The sequence below is a fragment of the Falco peregrinus genome, chromosome 11 (genome assembly GCF_023634155.1).
Source record: "Falco peregrinus isolate bFalPer1 chromosome 11, bFalPer1.pri, whole genome shotgun sequence".
NCBI lineage: Eukaryota > Metazoa > Chordata > Aves > Falconiformes > Falconidae > Falco > Falco peregrinus.
In genome coordinates, this window is record NC_073731.1 from 28,745,501 (window position 1) to 28,760,810 (window position 15,310).

Consider the following 15,310-nt stretch of genomic DNA (forward strand, 5'->3'; position numbering starts at 1 on the left):
TAGTTAGATTAGAAATCTTAGCTCTTAGTAAGGTTCAGCTCAGGGAAGAGATGTTAAGAAGCAAATAATCATCTAGTTAAGAACAAAAGATTGATGGTTCTATATCAAATAGCTCCCAAACCAGAAATGAAAGTTCTGCCTAACTTCACTCCAAACATTAAAATCATTCCAGACATTGAAATCAGCAGAAAAGCACACCATAACCTTTCTTAAGAGAAGGACAGACATTGAGGTCTCACAAAAGATGCAACTCCTAAGTGTGGGCCACTCCTGCACACAAACACCAAATCCCAAATTCTTAGGAGCTGGGAGACTTGCACCAGTTGCATGCAGAAGAACTAAGGTCCCACATGCAAAAAATCCTGGGAAATGGCATCGTTCCAGGATACTGAGACCAAACAAAGGCATTTGCCCTACAGTCTGTAACATATACTCCCTGTAAAGGTTGTAAACCCTTAGCTAAATGGCTGGAGAGCTACAGCAGTAACAGCAGTCTTTAAGTGATGAAGAAATATCTGTTAATAATTTCTTTCTCCTCCTGTCATGTCATAAGTATTCATTAAAATATTACTCTTCTGCCAGATCAGATGATTTTCAGTACTGATGAAAATTTTCATTCCAAAATATTCTGCAGCCTGTGGAAGTCCATATACAACGATATTTTGCAACTCATATTTTCTGTTTTTTGTGTATCTTCTAGCCAATATGTCATTTTCTGATACTTCTAGTAAATATCATCTGTGTTAATACTGTAGATAAAGAATATCTTGCACTGAAGTCCAAAGCTACTAGACAATTTCCCTAAATTTTAAGGTTTCTTTATGTTTAAGAATGAATTACATGCTTCTAAACTTCAGCAAAAGCCTGTCCTAAATATGCCTTTTTCAGCTATTTCTGTATTTCAAGGCACAGTGAGAGATGATTGAGACTTTCTTTCTAACATGGAAACTCATTTTAGCATTCTGCTCACAACAATGATACCTTTTGTTCTGAAAGCAAGCTTAATTCTGCATGCCTAGCACTGATGATAAGAAAGCTATGGACAGTATGTGCAGTGCTAGTTTGCTTAACAGGTATTTATGGATGCTTTACATAAAGTTAAAAAAGAAAAAACAGCCATATTTACAGCTGGTAGACAGCCACTGTTTATGTGTAAAATGAACAAGACTTGGGATCACAGGCAACACGGGAATAACTTAGAGCTTCCCTTAAAGAAAGGGAAGTGAGTATTTGCCACAGCCCTTCAGGGACGTGGCAAGCGCTGTTGCAGCAAGTGCTGTTGCAGAAGGGCGATGGTCTGCCAAGCTGCAAAGGCATAGAGAGAAGGCAGACCATAAGAAAATCATACTAACACATGACTCTCACAATCAAAGCTTACTAAATCCTCTCAACTTTTCATAAGGTTCTTTCTTTAAAGTAACAGCTATTAGTATATTTTCAAACATATTCTACTGCACAAGGGTGCTGCATTATCACACTCTATTGTTCTTCCATAGGCTAGCCTACTGCAATTACTTTAACAAATAATCCATTATTTTAGCTGTTTTCCCTTTAGACAGAAGATAATACACATTTCTGTGCTATCAAGGATCGTTTTAGCAATATCCCTATTGTGACCACTCAAGATACATTTGCTTCTGCCTATAATTAATTTCCATACTACCATAACTACAGAGCCTTTGTCTCAATTTTACAGATCAGTCATCTCTCAAGGTCCTTCAATGACCTACTGTAATAAGAACACACACAAAAAATATAGCTATTTAACCCTTGACATTCTCACAGGCATTTGTCATTCAAGAAGTGTTCAGTTGGCAGACAAGATAAACACACAGCGCTCTCACTGTCAAAATCCAAATGAGATGTGTCATTCAGTTAAAGCATTGTCTTAAAGTGGGATTTTTTTGTTGCTTAGTGGAGCTGACACTGCTCAACACCGCATCCCTGTATCCTACAGGGATGCAAAACTAAATGCTTCTCAGTATTTAAGAAAGACACCAAGGTTCCTTCTTCAGAGTAGGACTGGGATACAGTAAGCACAATGCCTACCTTTATTACAACGTAAGTAAAAACATTCTGTGAAAAAAGTTTTTACAAAAAGAACTATTCTAAGTAAATTTTGGAAAGTGGGATCTAAAGATACAAGTATTTATGAGAAAATAATGAAGTATCCATTTTATAGCAGACCCACACAAGTACTGGAAATAGTGGGTAAGTATCAGGATTTTATTTAAAACTTGGTATTCAAGTGAAAATTTAAACCCGATGTTCTCAATAGAAGAACACACTCCTCTAAGCAAAGCCATAATTTTGAGACACACACACCCTTTGTCACTTTCAATGGTTAGAAATAGATGAGCCTGCAAAATGCTTCTCATAAATCAGATTGACACACAAGTATTTTTCTAAGGAAACTCTAGCAACTCACAAGTATTTTTCTACAGAAACTAGTGCAAGATCTGTCCATCTCATGGAGACAGCACAAAATGCAGTAAGATCAACCCTTTCCTAAAACAATCTATCCCCAAAGTTCAGAAAGATCCAACACACCCAAAACATTACATTCCATCTTCCTAGATGGTCTGCAATTATTTAAGATTAAACTAAACCAAATATCCCTCTTTCCAAATGTGAAATGCATACCAATTCCCAGAATGTTAATTGTTTCCACTATTATGATGATGAATTATACATAATTAGTTCACTGGCAGTGCATCATTTTTACTCGTCCCAAATCTACTGACCTGGGCAAAAGGCCTTGAACGTAATTGCTAAAATTGTTTTCTTTTTAAGGGAATTCACTAGTTCAGTGTGAAAACGCTACCAAATCTTGTCAGCTTAAGAGGGAATACCAGAAGAAAGCTCCTGTCTATGCAGGAGGTTGAAAGGAAATTATTAACCTTACCTTACCAGACCCTACAGATTGGCTCCAACCTTGGCATGAGTGTATTACCTCACACTTTCTGAAAAGTTGTATTCAAATGAAAGAGGTATTCCATGAGTGGAGACTTAAAAAAATAAGTTAATTTTAAAAACGGACTGACTCCCAACAGAGATTTAACAGGTTAGTATTTCTTCTACTTGTTTTGATCCTTGAGAAAACTTTTGTAGTTTTCTTTGGCTTTGTAAGTCATGTTAGTAAGGACTTCCCTGGAGCAAGTGGCCCCAAACTCCAGCTGACACACAATCTAAAAAATTTACACAGCAGAACTAGGAACAAGTTCCATGTTCTGACCATCACCTGAAAGCCAGTCTGCAATTTGGTTCACTCTGCAAAAGTTAATTTCCATAGATCAGTGGTTACCACTGTCTCCTGGCTTTATCTTACCAGAAGAGTTAGAAGTTGTATCTCAGTGAGCACGAAACGCATAACTGCTATTCAGTGAGCCGAATGCTTGAGAAATTCCCACTGTATCACACAAATTCTGGGTAAGAGCTAGCCCAGTTTATGAGAAAAATTGCCGAGCGAAATTAAAAAAATGTTTGTTCCATTTAAGTTTCTTAAAAGTAATACCACACGCTGCAGCAATTGGAAAAAAGGTAAGCTTTACCAGTCATTGATAAATTTACAATTTCTTACTATTGCTATAGTATTATCAGCTTTTTCAAAACCAATGTCCTTTACATTCTAGCAATCATTAAAATCACAGTAACAAACATGATCTTGATAGCAAATGGAGCTGATCAGCTGAACAGACACATGATTACTGTAAGATTAAGTATTAAAAACCAGAAGGATCTAATCCTTCTAGCATGTGAATAATAGCATAAAGGATCTGAAAATCTAAATCAGATTTCTCACAGTTCTGTGTCCAAAGCAGGACGGTGTATCTTTTCCAACATTGTATTTATTAAAGAAACAGCATGTCAAAGTTAACCAGCACGTCTCACACAAAAAACACACTGCATTCCATATAACGGAAACCCACACAACTCATCTCTTATGACATTTGTCCTCACTTTCCTCTTTGAAAGCATCTCATCCTGCCTGTGATCAGTAGAAATGGTCTATTTGAAGAACAGTCTGCTTACAGATTAACTCCCTGGATCTCTGAACACTGCCAACTGGAACACCTTCTGGTTATAGCAAAGATGTTTTTTTTCCTGCATTTAGTTAAAAAAACAGGGATATAAGATTGGTAACGCGTTGCTGCAGGAGGGGCGGGGGGGTAATACTTTTTCTAGAAACTGCAACTACTAAATGTTTAGCAGTAATTCAGGGAGTTGTAATAGCTACCTGACAGATGCAATTCAGACTCATTCACACTTCTGTTTTGGAATACAAACAATGCTTTACAATTGCTTTAAATGTATTAACCATTTCAACTTACCAACTGAAAACGGTAACTATACCCTACCTAAAGAAGTATAAAACAACCAATGAAAACTTCAGTAATCTCCAAAACAACGTTTGCATGGAAGTCTGGAAGAACAGCAAGCATTGTACTTCATTTTGATGTTGTAACTTAGCTGCCTGATGAGTGCAATTTACAGTTTCTATCTGAACAGCTACCTTTCAAGTTTCAGAAGCACAGTATGAAGTGCTTTCAGTGGTATTTATTACAAAGAGACTACTAGTATCAAGTCACATTTGAGCCAGTCTATAAATGTTTTCTGCAAATAAATTTTAAAAACACTTCAAAAGCATTAATCAGCTTAAAAACATTCATTTCTGCACATATTTTTCTACATAAACTATATCACATTAGGAGAACATACTTTTTAAAATATGGTTCAAGCTAATTTTAAATATGGTTGGAAAAGTTTGGCCTACACTGATTAAAATCTATATTTAAATGAAAGGAAAATTTAACCACAGAAACTGTGCTCATTTTAGAAAGACAAGCATATCACTGCCAAAGTGCTGTCCTAAGTTTAGATTGCTGTCTGACTAAAACATTATAATTACAAGAAACTAAAATGGATTTCTAAATGTTTCAAGATGAAACAGCCATTGGGTAATTTGCAAGATATGCAATTATCTTCTGAATTCAAACAGATAATGGTAATGCTTGATCTGAACAAATGCAGGCTGTAGATTGTTGCTCGTGTGAAAATTGGTGAAATCGATTGTTAAAAATCGATACCAATGCTAGATAAGAGTAACCATAATGAAACCTAAGAGCAAAATAACCAAGTGATGTGGAATTAATTACTTGGGCATAAAGAATTTTCTTGGGGGGTGGGGGGGGGGGGGGGGGGTGGGAAGGTTTTGAATATTTTATCTACTGCTTCTGGCTCTCCAAGAGCTGATCAAGCTGAACAGAGGATTCTCAGCACTTTTACCACTGTTGAAACCACACCAGTGGCGAGAGCTTGCGTGAAGTGCCACATACGGCACGTAGCAAAACTAACATGTCTACCTTAAAACACCAGAAAGGGTCCTTCTAATAGATTTGAAGGGTCACACAGCATATTTTCTGTTACTTCGCAATTAATATTTGGGTGGATTCATTATCATACTGGCCATGCAAGAGTTAAAAGGGGAAGAAAAATAAAAACATGATCACATGCTAATCCCAGATCTGTATGTTCATTTCATGTGTAACCACAATAAATTCCAATTACTTTGAACAGTAAGTTAAATCTTGCTCTGCAACAACCATTACCAGTTTGATGCAACTAACAGGATTTCAGGAAAACAAAGTAACTCCATTCCTTTGTACAAATTACAATAGTGTGTACTTGTCAGCACCTGCGCAGCCTGCTATTCTTTGATTTGGCAATGGTTTGGTTGTGTGGGTGTGGGTTTTTTTCCTCCTGTAAAAGCCTGGGTGCTTGGTTATCTTTTGACTCTTCGACTACAACCAGCTCCACCATTTCACTGATTTGGTGAAGGAGTACAAAACAACGAATCATTCATCCTTTAAAGTGCCCAGGAACTCTGAGCATGTCTCGGGGCACAGCAGTTTATAGGCACACTTCCACGATTCAAACAGTAATTTTGTAAGACTAGAGGATTTTCAAGAAAAAATAATTCTCTTCCTACAAGCCTTGTGTGGTGATCCATACAGCTCCTCCACACAGACCCATCAGGCAGCCTATTAATTCAGCCTTCATGGCCCCACTGAAGCTGCCATCAAAAGAGAAGAGCAAATAGATACAGATTTCGTTCAACCGTAAGACATGCTGGATGCCTTAAAAATAACAAAACCACCATAAGCTCAATAAGCAAGCACTTAAGATGAAGCAATACCTTTCAGAACCACTGAAATGAAAGCAATACCTGCTCCCTTGATACCAAAAATAACATAAATAGCAGGTGTTATAACAAAGGATGCCCAAAAATAAACCAAGAGCCATGGGAGGTTTAATATCACAGATGCAAACATCTCTGGAAAGGCATGTTCAAAAGCAGCAATATGAAAAAAACACCAGTTTTTTTTCAAGGAATCCCTGGGGGGCAGAGGGGGGAATCACACACGCAAACCCCAAAACCTATGCCTGCTGTCAGATTAAAAGGAAATTAATTTTCTCAGACTCATGGAAGGATAGTGTGTGAACCTAGCGACGCAATTCATTTTGGATTGACAAGACTCCCCCAGTCTTGAATCACTAAGCATGTAAGAAACCCTAATACAAATAAATTAAATTAACTAAATTATGTTTATTACAGCAAAACAAGTTCACAAGCAAACTAGTTCAGCCAAGTGAAAAAGACTAGGAAAAAAAGACATTTTGTCTAGGTTTCATGAAGTCTGCTAACATTGCTCTCTTGCATCTCGCTGTGCCATGTAGCAGCAACAATTTATTTTATAACACAGAAGTGTCTTTCAGGAGCAATTTGCTTTTTGGCCAGGTCAACAAAAAGTTACATAAAACCAAACTGCCAGCCTTTGCCCAAAATCAGGAGGGACCCGTTTCAAAAAGTCAGCTCTCTAAAGGTTCTGTTTTCCCCTCTCTTGGCTCTAAGTGCTGACCAAACACCACACATGCAATGCAAACAAGGTGGCTCTCCTCAGCCCATAGCTGATAAAACATTAAACCAGATTATGGAACTCAATACCACATACAGAACATGAGGAATCTTGTCTGTGTGTTCTCAGCACCACAACCTGAAGAAACAAGGAAGGGACAACCTTGAACAAGACTAAGTGGAGAACAACAGAACAAAGTAAGGAAAGAAAGGACAGAGGATAAGGGACATTGTTCACAAATGATGACCAGGTAGGAGGAAAAGCATAAACCGAGACAAAGACTGTGTGTCCCAAGAAGAAGCAGCCAACGAAAAAGGTGTGTTTTGGCACAGCAGAGGTGGGATGAATGGGAAGCAGCAGCACATTGATGGACAGGACAACTGACAGGAAAAGAGTGACAAAAATGAGACTGTCTAAGCAAAAATTAAGAGAGAAACTTTACAGAGAGAAGTCTGGGACAGATTCAAATAGAAAGCCAGCAAAAGGACAAGAGGATTTACATCTGAGACGGTTCAGGTGATTAAGAATCTAGCCCAGCATTATTAAAAATAGATGCTGAAGTTGAGACTCTGCAGGAACAGATGAAACACATGACGGCCTGCCACCTGAGCAACTGCAGAAAGGATTTGCTGGATCAAGTAACCCTAACACTGCTAAAAACCCCAGGCAGATGTGAAGATGACACCTCATTACACTTACAGTTTTCTTTTCAGATTGGTTTTATGAGAAGGGTAGGGAACTCCATGAAAGAAAAACTCATCAAAATAAGGAGCTGGAACATACCACAATCAAGGTTTTCCTAAGCAACTTCAGTTTGGCTTTTACAGTAGGATACAACATTATTTTTCCTTCAAGATTCCTGCCTCACCAACTACACGTGGTGGACCGGCCCCTGGGGTCTAAATAAGGCTTTGTAAGAGACTTCCCTTTTTCAGCACAGAAGCTCTTTGGCAAGACGTGAATGGAGAAAGGACTCTGGAAAGAAGGGAAAGTTCCTTCACAGACTTACACTCCCTTCACTCTTACCACATATTCCCTACACATGGCTGACTACTTCTTTTAATCCAAATTTTTCAAAAGTTTTAAGTGTAGTCTTGATTTTTCTGAATGACCAGTTTGAGATTTGGTTTCTCGAGGTAGTTTCATGTTATACTTAACCCACAGCTGGTTTACATCAGTGCAGAAGAAACAGCTTTCATTCATATCAGCGCAAACACTCACTAGAATAGCTTCCATCTGACAGAAAGCCATCCCCATAAAACTGTTATATCAACTGTCCCTGCAACCATCCAGCCCCTAAATCCACTACAAAAAGCAGCAGTAACCAACACCCAGTGATGACGAAGGAGTAAGACCACACTCTTCAGCTGCAGCCCACACTGACCAAACCACGTGTTCACACTACACCTTGACTTGCTGAGGAGCCAGACAGTACAGCTGCCACTGAAGCTTTACATTCAGAGTACTAGATAATACTATAAAGCCTGATTACAAAGTCAATCAACTCTTTTGAGATTTCTGTGTTCAGTTCACGACATACGATGGCCTTTCTCCTTGTTTTACCCTAGTTTCGTCATTTGTAAACTAAGAAGGGGCGTATAAGAAAAAGACCATCTGTTAATCTCACTGTGTTACAGTGCAATAAGTTTGTGCTTGCAAAACATTAAAATATCACTGTGGTAACTACTACTGAAACACCCAAGGGTCCAAAAGCAGAGAGTGGATGGTATCATCAGAACCAGTGACAGCTACTATGAAGCAAATGAGATATGGAAACACCATATACAAATATATAAATACATATACAAATACACCATCCATTATGCGAGCATAGCCCCACTATATCCACTAGTGTAAGTGGAGATTAAAAAAAAAAAAAAAAAAAAAGCCTAGTGACCAAGTACTGTATCACAGTGAATACACATAAGCATCAATGTGAAGCTGCACACACAGTTTAATTCTGGCATTTATTTTTAGCACTAGCTTTCTGCAGCCACAGTTCTGTTCTGAACGGCCGGGCTGTGAGAGGTTACATGCCCTGTCCCAATATTCACCCGGCACTTCTTACACAAGAAACCATTCAGGTCAAAGTTTAGCTTTGGGAGAGGGCAAAGGTAGCCCAGACAGCTGGGTACGCAACCAACAGCAACAGGGGGAGAAGCAACAGACACAGAAACAGGGAAAATCACCCAGCTACAGCTGACAAAACTGACTTATGTGTGTGTGTGAGCCCTAACAAGAGGCTCTGCTTTTCCCAAAAGGAAAGATACCGAGGATGAGATTGTACTAAGCCTCCGTTTATTCTTCTAGGTGTGATAAACATAGCAGCGCTGAGGTTTGGGGAACCTACACGTTTCACACACACTGCGCGGCTCCTCAGACAAGCTCAAGCGCTCTCCTCCCGCGGCTCCTCCTCTGGCATCGCCGCGGCTCCCTGCCTCCTACAGCGCAGCGACCATGCCTGCGGAGAGACGGGAGGCAGGTGAGACAGCCCGGCAGGCCGCAGCTCGCCCAGGAAACACCGGCAGGGCCGGGCCAGCGGCGGAGGCCCGGAGCCGCCGGTCAGCCCCGCCGCGCCCCGAGGGCCAGCCCAGCGCCCGCCCGGCCCGGCCTGGCCCGCCGCCGGAGCAGCCCTGCCCGCCCGCCCGGCCTCACCTGAGCGGGGGCAGCGTCACGGCGGGAGGAGGCTCCCCGCCCCGCTCAGGGAGCCGCCGCCCCGGGGAGCGCGGCCACGCCGCCGCCAGCACCCAGCCTCGCCAGTGCCGCCGCCGCCATGTTCCCGCTGCACCGGCGACCTCTGACCCCCAATCACTTCCGGTCACGGCTGTCAAGCCGTTGCCATGGCAGCGCTGTCGGCCCGGGCTTCCCTTAAAGAGGCAGCGGCCGCCCACCCCCTCCCACCCGCGTGGGTGACGGGCCCAGCCAGCGACCAGGTGGCGGCAGGAGCCGTGGAGCCCAGCCAGGGGCTGTGCCGCCGTCCCGGGGCTCGGCCCCGCCGCCCCCGGCCTCCTGCCCCCACAGGTGCCCCTCCCCACGGGTCACGGCCTCCCCCCCCGCGGATCCCGGTCCCCCCGCGTGCTTGGACCCGCCTTGCCTGGAGGGGGGATTTCGGCCGGGCCCTCGGTGGTACGGGAGCCGTGTTCCGTGGGAGAGCGTGGCTTTGGGTGCTCGGGAAGAAAAAACACTCATTTTAATATAGTTGTTAGCAAAAAGGGGACAGTGATTCATCAGCCGCACAGTGCTGTACAAGTGGGAAAACCTAACTGCTGTTAGTTGTGGCTTTTGTCATGAAATAGCCTGTCAAGTGTGAGAGAAGCGGAAAATGATCGTGGCATGATTTCCACTGCTGTGAGGAGATGGTTTCTTTTAACTTTCCCTGAAACCAGCAGTATTTTCAGCTTTTATTGCACCGTGCTTTACTGCTGCTCACTGTTGACACAGTTAACCTTTTTGTACTCTTTCCACATGTATGTTTTTATAAGGTAAACAAATCTGGTGAAACCCCCAACCCAAGAAGGAAAACTCCAGGAGGTTTTAACTAAAGCTTTATGCTTGTGTAAAACCAAAGTGAACCCATGCCTGGCTGACTAGAGCTGCTGGATTAGGACCAAAGTGGCCCAGGCTGTCTCTCTGACCCCGCAACAATTTCACGTGCACAGGCAAACATGTCTCTTTGCAAAAATCCTGCAAATTACAAATACCGGGGCAAAACCTGATCTTGTGCCCATTTAGGGATGTGTTGCTTCACAGCCACTCCCCTGGTGGGATCCCTCTTTTCTACCACAGTTAGTTTTGAGGACAACATCAGCTTTTCTGAAGTGCCTACCATCATTCAGTGAGAATTTATTGCCTTAGTAAATACCCTTGTAGAGCTGAGAACCTTTCATCAATTTGGTCAATCCTTGAAATAAAAAAATTAATAAGCCTTCTGGGAGTCTCATCCTGAAACTCATAAAACTGTTGGAAATTCCATGGTCATCCCTGTTTGAGGGATCTCATCTGTTCATTCAGCCCAGAGAAGTCGGGGCTGAGGGGAGACTTAGCTGTTGTCTTCCACTGGTGGAAGGTTATTGAGAAAGTGGAGCCAGACTCTTCTCACAGGCTAACAGCAAAAAGATAAGAGCCATTGGTCCCACATTACAGCAAGAGAAATCCCAATTAGATATTAAGAAGGAATTCTTCAAACTGAGAATGGTCAAGGACTGGAACAAGCTTCCCAAAGACTTAGTCATTAAGGTTCCCCCCTCTCAGCAGCTCCAAAAAGTTCCCCATTCCATCCTAGAATGGATGTCTAAGCCCAGCACATGGGAAGCTGAAATGGCTGACATTGAGAGCACTCTTCTTGATCAGCTAGTTAAAGCTAGGTGAAATAAATCCTCACTAGTGCCTCCTGAAAGCAAGGACAAGGGGAAGGCAAACTGCAGAATTTTAAGTAGCTAAGCGCAAGACCTTAGGATGAAAGAAATAACATAGGCAGAATGTCTCCAAGGGGAACATGTGTCTTGGGCTGTCAACCATTGACAGGCTGGCTCCTGGGCATCCTCAAAAGTTTGAATAGAAATGGGGCATCTGCAGCGATGGCATCTGCAGTAGACCTCCTGCTACAACCCTGGAATGCTAAACAGAAAGCTGTCCCCAAATTATTGTACTGCTGTTGTACAGGATGGTGAGAGAGGTGAAACTGCAGCCATACCTACATGTGGCTTTCAGCATTTGTACTGCAGGGAAGTCGTGGCTCCTTTCATTAGTTCGATAAGCTGATAATGGGAAAAAATGCATACGGCTAATTGTCTCTCAGGCTGAAGCTCTATGTATGGAAGAAATCCACGCTAAAACGGGTTAATAAAATCTTGAGCAAGATTTTGTAGCTAAGGGGCTTTGGCACTCCAGCGTCTATCTCTGAGCACCAAAATGCAGGCCAGAAACTCACTGCTGCTTCCAGGGTGACCCTGGACAAATCACTCTCCCCATCAGTGTAGTAGGAATAATGACAATTTCTTCTTGCTGAGAGTGCTGTCAGGCGATAGTAATCAAAGTTTGTAATTTCATTAGAAAATGTGAAACACCATACAGCTCTGCTCCTTACAATGCCAACACCTGGCTATACAAACTTCCAGTTAAGATATTTTACTTACAGCTGTGGAGAAAACAATTTGCTAAGGGAGATAATAAGAAGTAACTGTGTTCCTGTTTTCCTTAAGGACCCCAAAGCAATTTTGTACTGTTTGTAGAGAAATCATTTTGTCTATCACATTGACATGCAGCCAGCTGAAGAAGAACATGACAGCTTTTCAACCGTTCACCGTGGCACCCTATTAGAAAATATAAAGGAGAATTTAATTTTCAGTTGCAACTACACAGGCAAAGTAGATAAGCACCTTGTGCTCTACAATCATATACTTCACACTGAACTTGTGTGAGGTGAGTTCGTGTAACCATTTTGTTAGAAAGCAAAAAGTCTGCTCAAGAAAAATACAGGCATTCATAATGCCCCTACAGTTTTTGTGAAAGTGGAAAGTACAATTTCTACAGCCAAAGACAACAGTGAGGGGAAGAAAAGAATGTTCAGTATTCAGCAAAAAGGAAGAATCCGGCTGACTGGAAATGTATGTGCATTTCAGAAGGCTTTGTTAAAATAATATTAAGGTACTGGCTTTACCTCCACAAAAATAATGCCATTTGAAGCTGAAGTCAACCTTTCAACATGTTTGAAGTAAAACAATATAAATCTAATTTAGCCATAAAACAATTCCTGTGGGGAGAGCTGGAAGCAGCAAGGCCTGATCTCCAACAAACTCGCTCCCTGTATCCCTCAGCCCACCTCCATCCCTGCCACATTAATGACATCTCTTCCCCACACCACGAGTGACAGCCCTGCAAAACAAGAAGCAGTAGGTGTGGGCTGGCCAGTGAGTACCAAGTGAGTACCAGCTGCCAAGAGAAACAATAATGTTTGCTCAGTGGGGGCATCGAACGTAGTTCTCGCTCCCCTGCATGCTGTCTGTATTAACAGATCCTGTAGGAACAAGATTGTTTCTGAGACTGCTGCCCTTCCATCGAATTTTAAATTCATCAAAAAGGTTCAAAAGCTATTGAAGGAGGACTTGCAGCCAGACTGTGAGCCAGTGTGCCTGCATAAGCAGTATTCATGTGGAGAAACAGACTGAAAAATTTATTTGACTGAAAAAAGAATTGACTACAGGGGTTGTTGGTGGTGGTGGTGTGATGTGTGTGTGTGATGTCAATGAAATCCTTTTTGGAATGGGGTGAAATTAAAAGTTATTCAGACTTTCTAGTTGTGCTAGCACCTGAGAAACAGAAAGTGAAAACAGGAAATGAGACGAGTTATCATCGATCCACTGGCAGGACTTGGAAAAGTATGGAATGAAGAATGTAAGATGTTGATAGTAACACAGGAAAGAGGATTTTTCTGGGTTTTTTTAATTTTTTTGCCTATAGCTGGGGTAGGCTTTACAGAACATTTTTAGTGATATGATTTGCTTCCATCCGTTCTGTGTTGGCATAGCTCACCTGGATGATAAGTGGCATCATGGAGCTCATAAAAAGACACTAAGAGAGGGGAGACAGTGAGGAGGGGAAAGCATTTGAAACTAGTGTCACCAGCAACAGCAGTATGCCTAAAACATTTTGGGTTTTAATCACTGTTGCTTAGTTCTGTGTTTTACTCATAGACTAAGTCCCCTTGGGGCTTGTATCTGAGCTGCGGGAAATGATAGACCATGTGGCACTCAAAAGGAAAGAAAAGATAAGCAGTATGGAAAATATCTTTAAGCAGCCAGTAACGCCTCCCTAGAACTGCCAAAAAACAGCATAAAGAAAACTCACGTTCTCCTGTTCCTTGCAAAAGCCTCAGTCACTTGAATGAGGAGACTCTCACCAAGCTCTTGCTGCTGAACAGCCTGGGCTGTGCTTGCATCAAAAAAATCCAAATTGTGACCCAGGAGCTGCTTATGGGTCTGCCAGATCCTCCTGTTCACATGGCTATTTCCACCTCCTAAATCACATCAGAATGTGTTAAATGCTTTCCTAATGGTCCTATGCCATGTAAACAATTGCAGAATTAGCCCCAGAGATGTTATAAAATGGTAAACTGAAGGAGTGGGAAGAAGAGGAAGAAGAAAAGATTGTGTGACAGAAAGGGAAAGATGAGAAAGGATCATATAAAGGCAGGAGGTGGGAGGTCATGAGATGCTGTTCCCAAGGGCCTCAGCCCCAGAGAGCAGTGCTGATACCATCATCAGGGCCTCTGCTGTGTTTTTTCCTAAAATCCTTTTGGATGGCTCTGCCCTAATCTCTGTGCTCTGCCCTAACGCTCCTCATATAACTCATTTGCCAAAATTTCCATATCCACCTGGAATTTTCCTCTCTCTTGGGTTTTCTATGCAAATTTCACTGCCTGTGAGAAGAGCTAAGTTACTTGATGTCTGGATCATTCACCTTCTCGCCTTCATTTTCCTACTTTTCTGGAGGGTTCGAGATAAGGATATGACAAGCCCACATAAGAATTTTCACCTCTCCATCTGCTTGCAAAGAAAACCAGATATCTGAGCCCACATATCCTCTAAGGTGTGGAAATTTGCTAACTGTTCATAACATGCCTAAGCTGCACTTGTTAATTTTTTTTCAGAAACAGCAGAAGTAGAGAAGGGACCTCGACTCAAAAGGTATCAGCACAGCAGTGAGTAGAGATTACCGTCACCAAATCAAAACAGGGAAGGCAGTGACAGCATGGAAAGCTTGCACTGATTTAAGCTGGTGTAATATTTCTGGTGCCAGTAAGGTAGGTGTATATCTCTGGAGACAGACTAAGCTCGTTCTTATGCACAGCCCCAGGAACAGCAAACAATAAAGGCCACTGTTTACTGCCCTACAAATATAGTAACTGGCACAGGTGATATAATGTATTTAGCTGATTTGGGAAACACTGTGAGTTTGAATGTTTTTGCTATCAAATTCAAAAGGCATCTGCAGGTATAACCATGAAAGGCAATTCAATAAATTACTGGGGTTTTTAAACTCCCCAAAGCTAAAGAGAAGATGGATTTAATTCAGAAATGTTTATTTGATTTAGTTGCTGTTTGGTTCACAGGAGACTCCCCGCAGGGGCAATAAAAACCAAGGCTGCCTTTTTTATAGTGCAAAGATTTTACACTGCAGTCCTCTCCAGTCTTTTTAAACGTGCCCCTCTCTTGTTTCAAATACTAAGAAATTCCATTCATCATGACTCAGAAATTTCAGAGATGGAAATGATCTATTAAGCCCTATGATCCATCTCCTGAGCAGTGCAGAATTGCTCCCTATAGTACATTTGTATTTCTAATATTTTGTCCATCAAGTTTATAAGGTGACATTACCAAAGTGTTTTAAATCAC

General features: G+C 41.8%; 1 protein-coding gene across 4 annotated transcripts in view; it reads right to left on the bottom strand.

The window, feature by feature from the left end:
- The window catches only part of LCLAT1 (lysocardiolipin acyltransferase 1), a 117,042-nt gene extending 107,311 nt beyond the window's left edge, over window positions 1-9,731 (bottom strand). For all 4 annotated transcript variants that reach the window (XM_055816139.1, XM_055816138.1, XM_055816136.1 and 1 more), the window contains exons 1-2: window positions 9,573-9,731; window positions 9,268-9,378 (exon numbers count right to left, since the gene is read on the bottom strand). The gene's annotated coding sequence lies outside the window, so the exon portion shown is untranslated. The remainder of the gene's footprint in view (window positions 1-9,267; window positions 9,379-9,572) is intronic.
- Window positions 9,732-15,310: the final 5,579 nt, after the last annotated feature.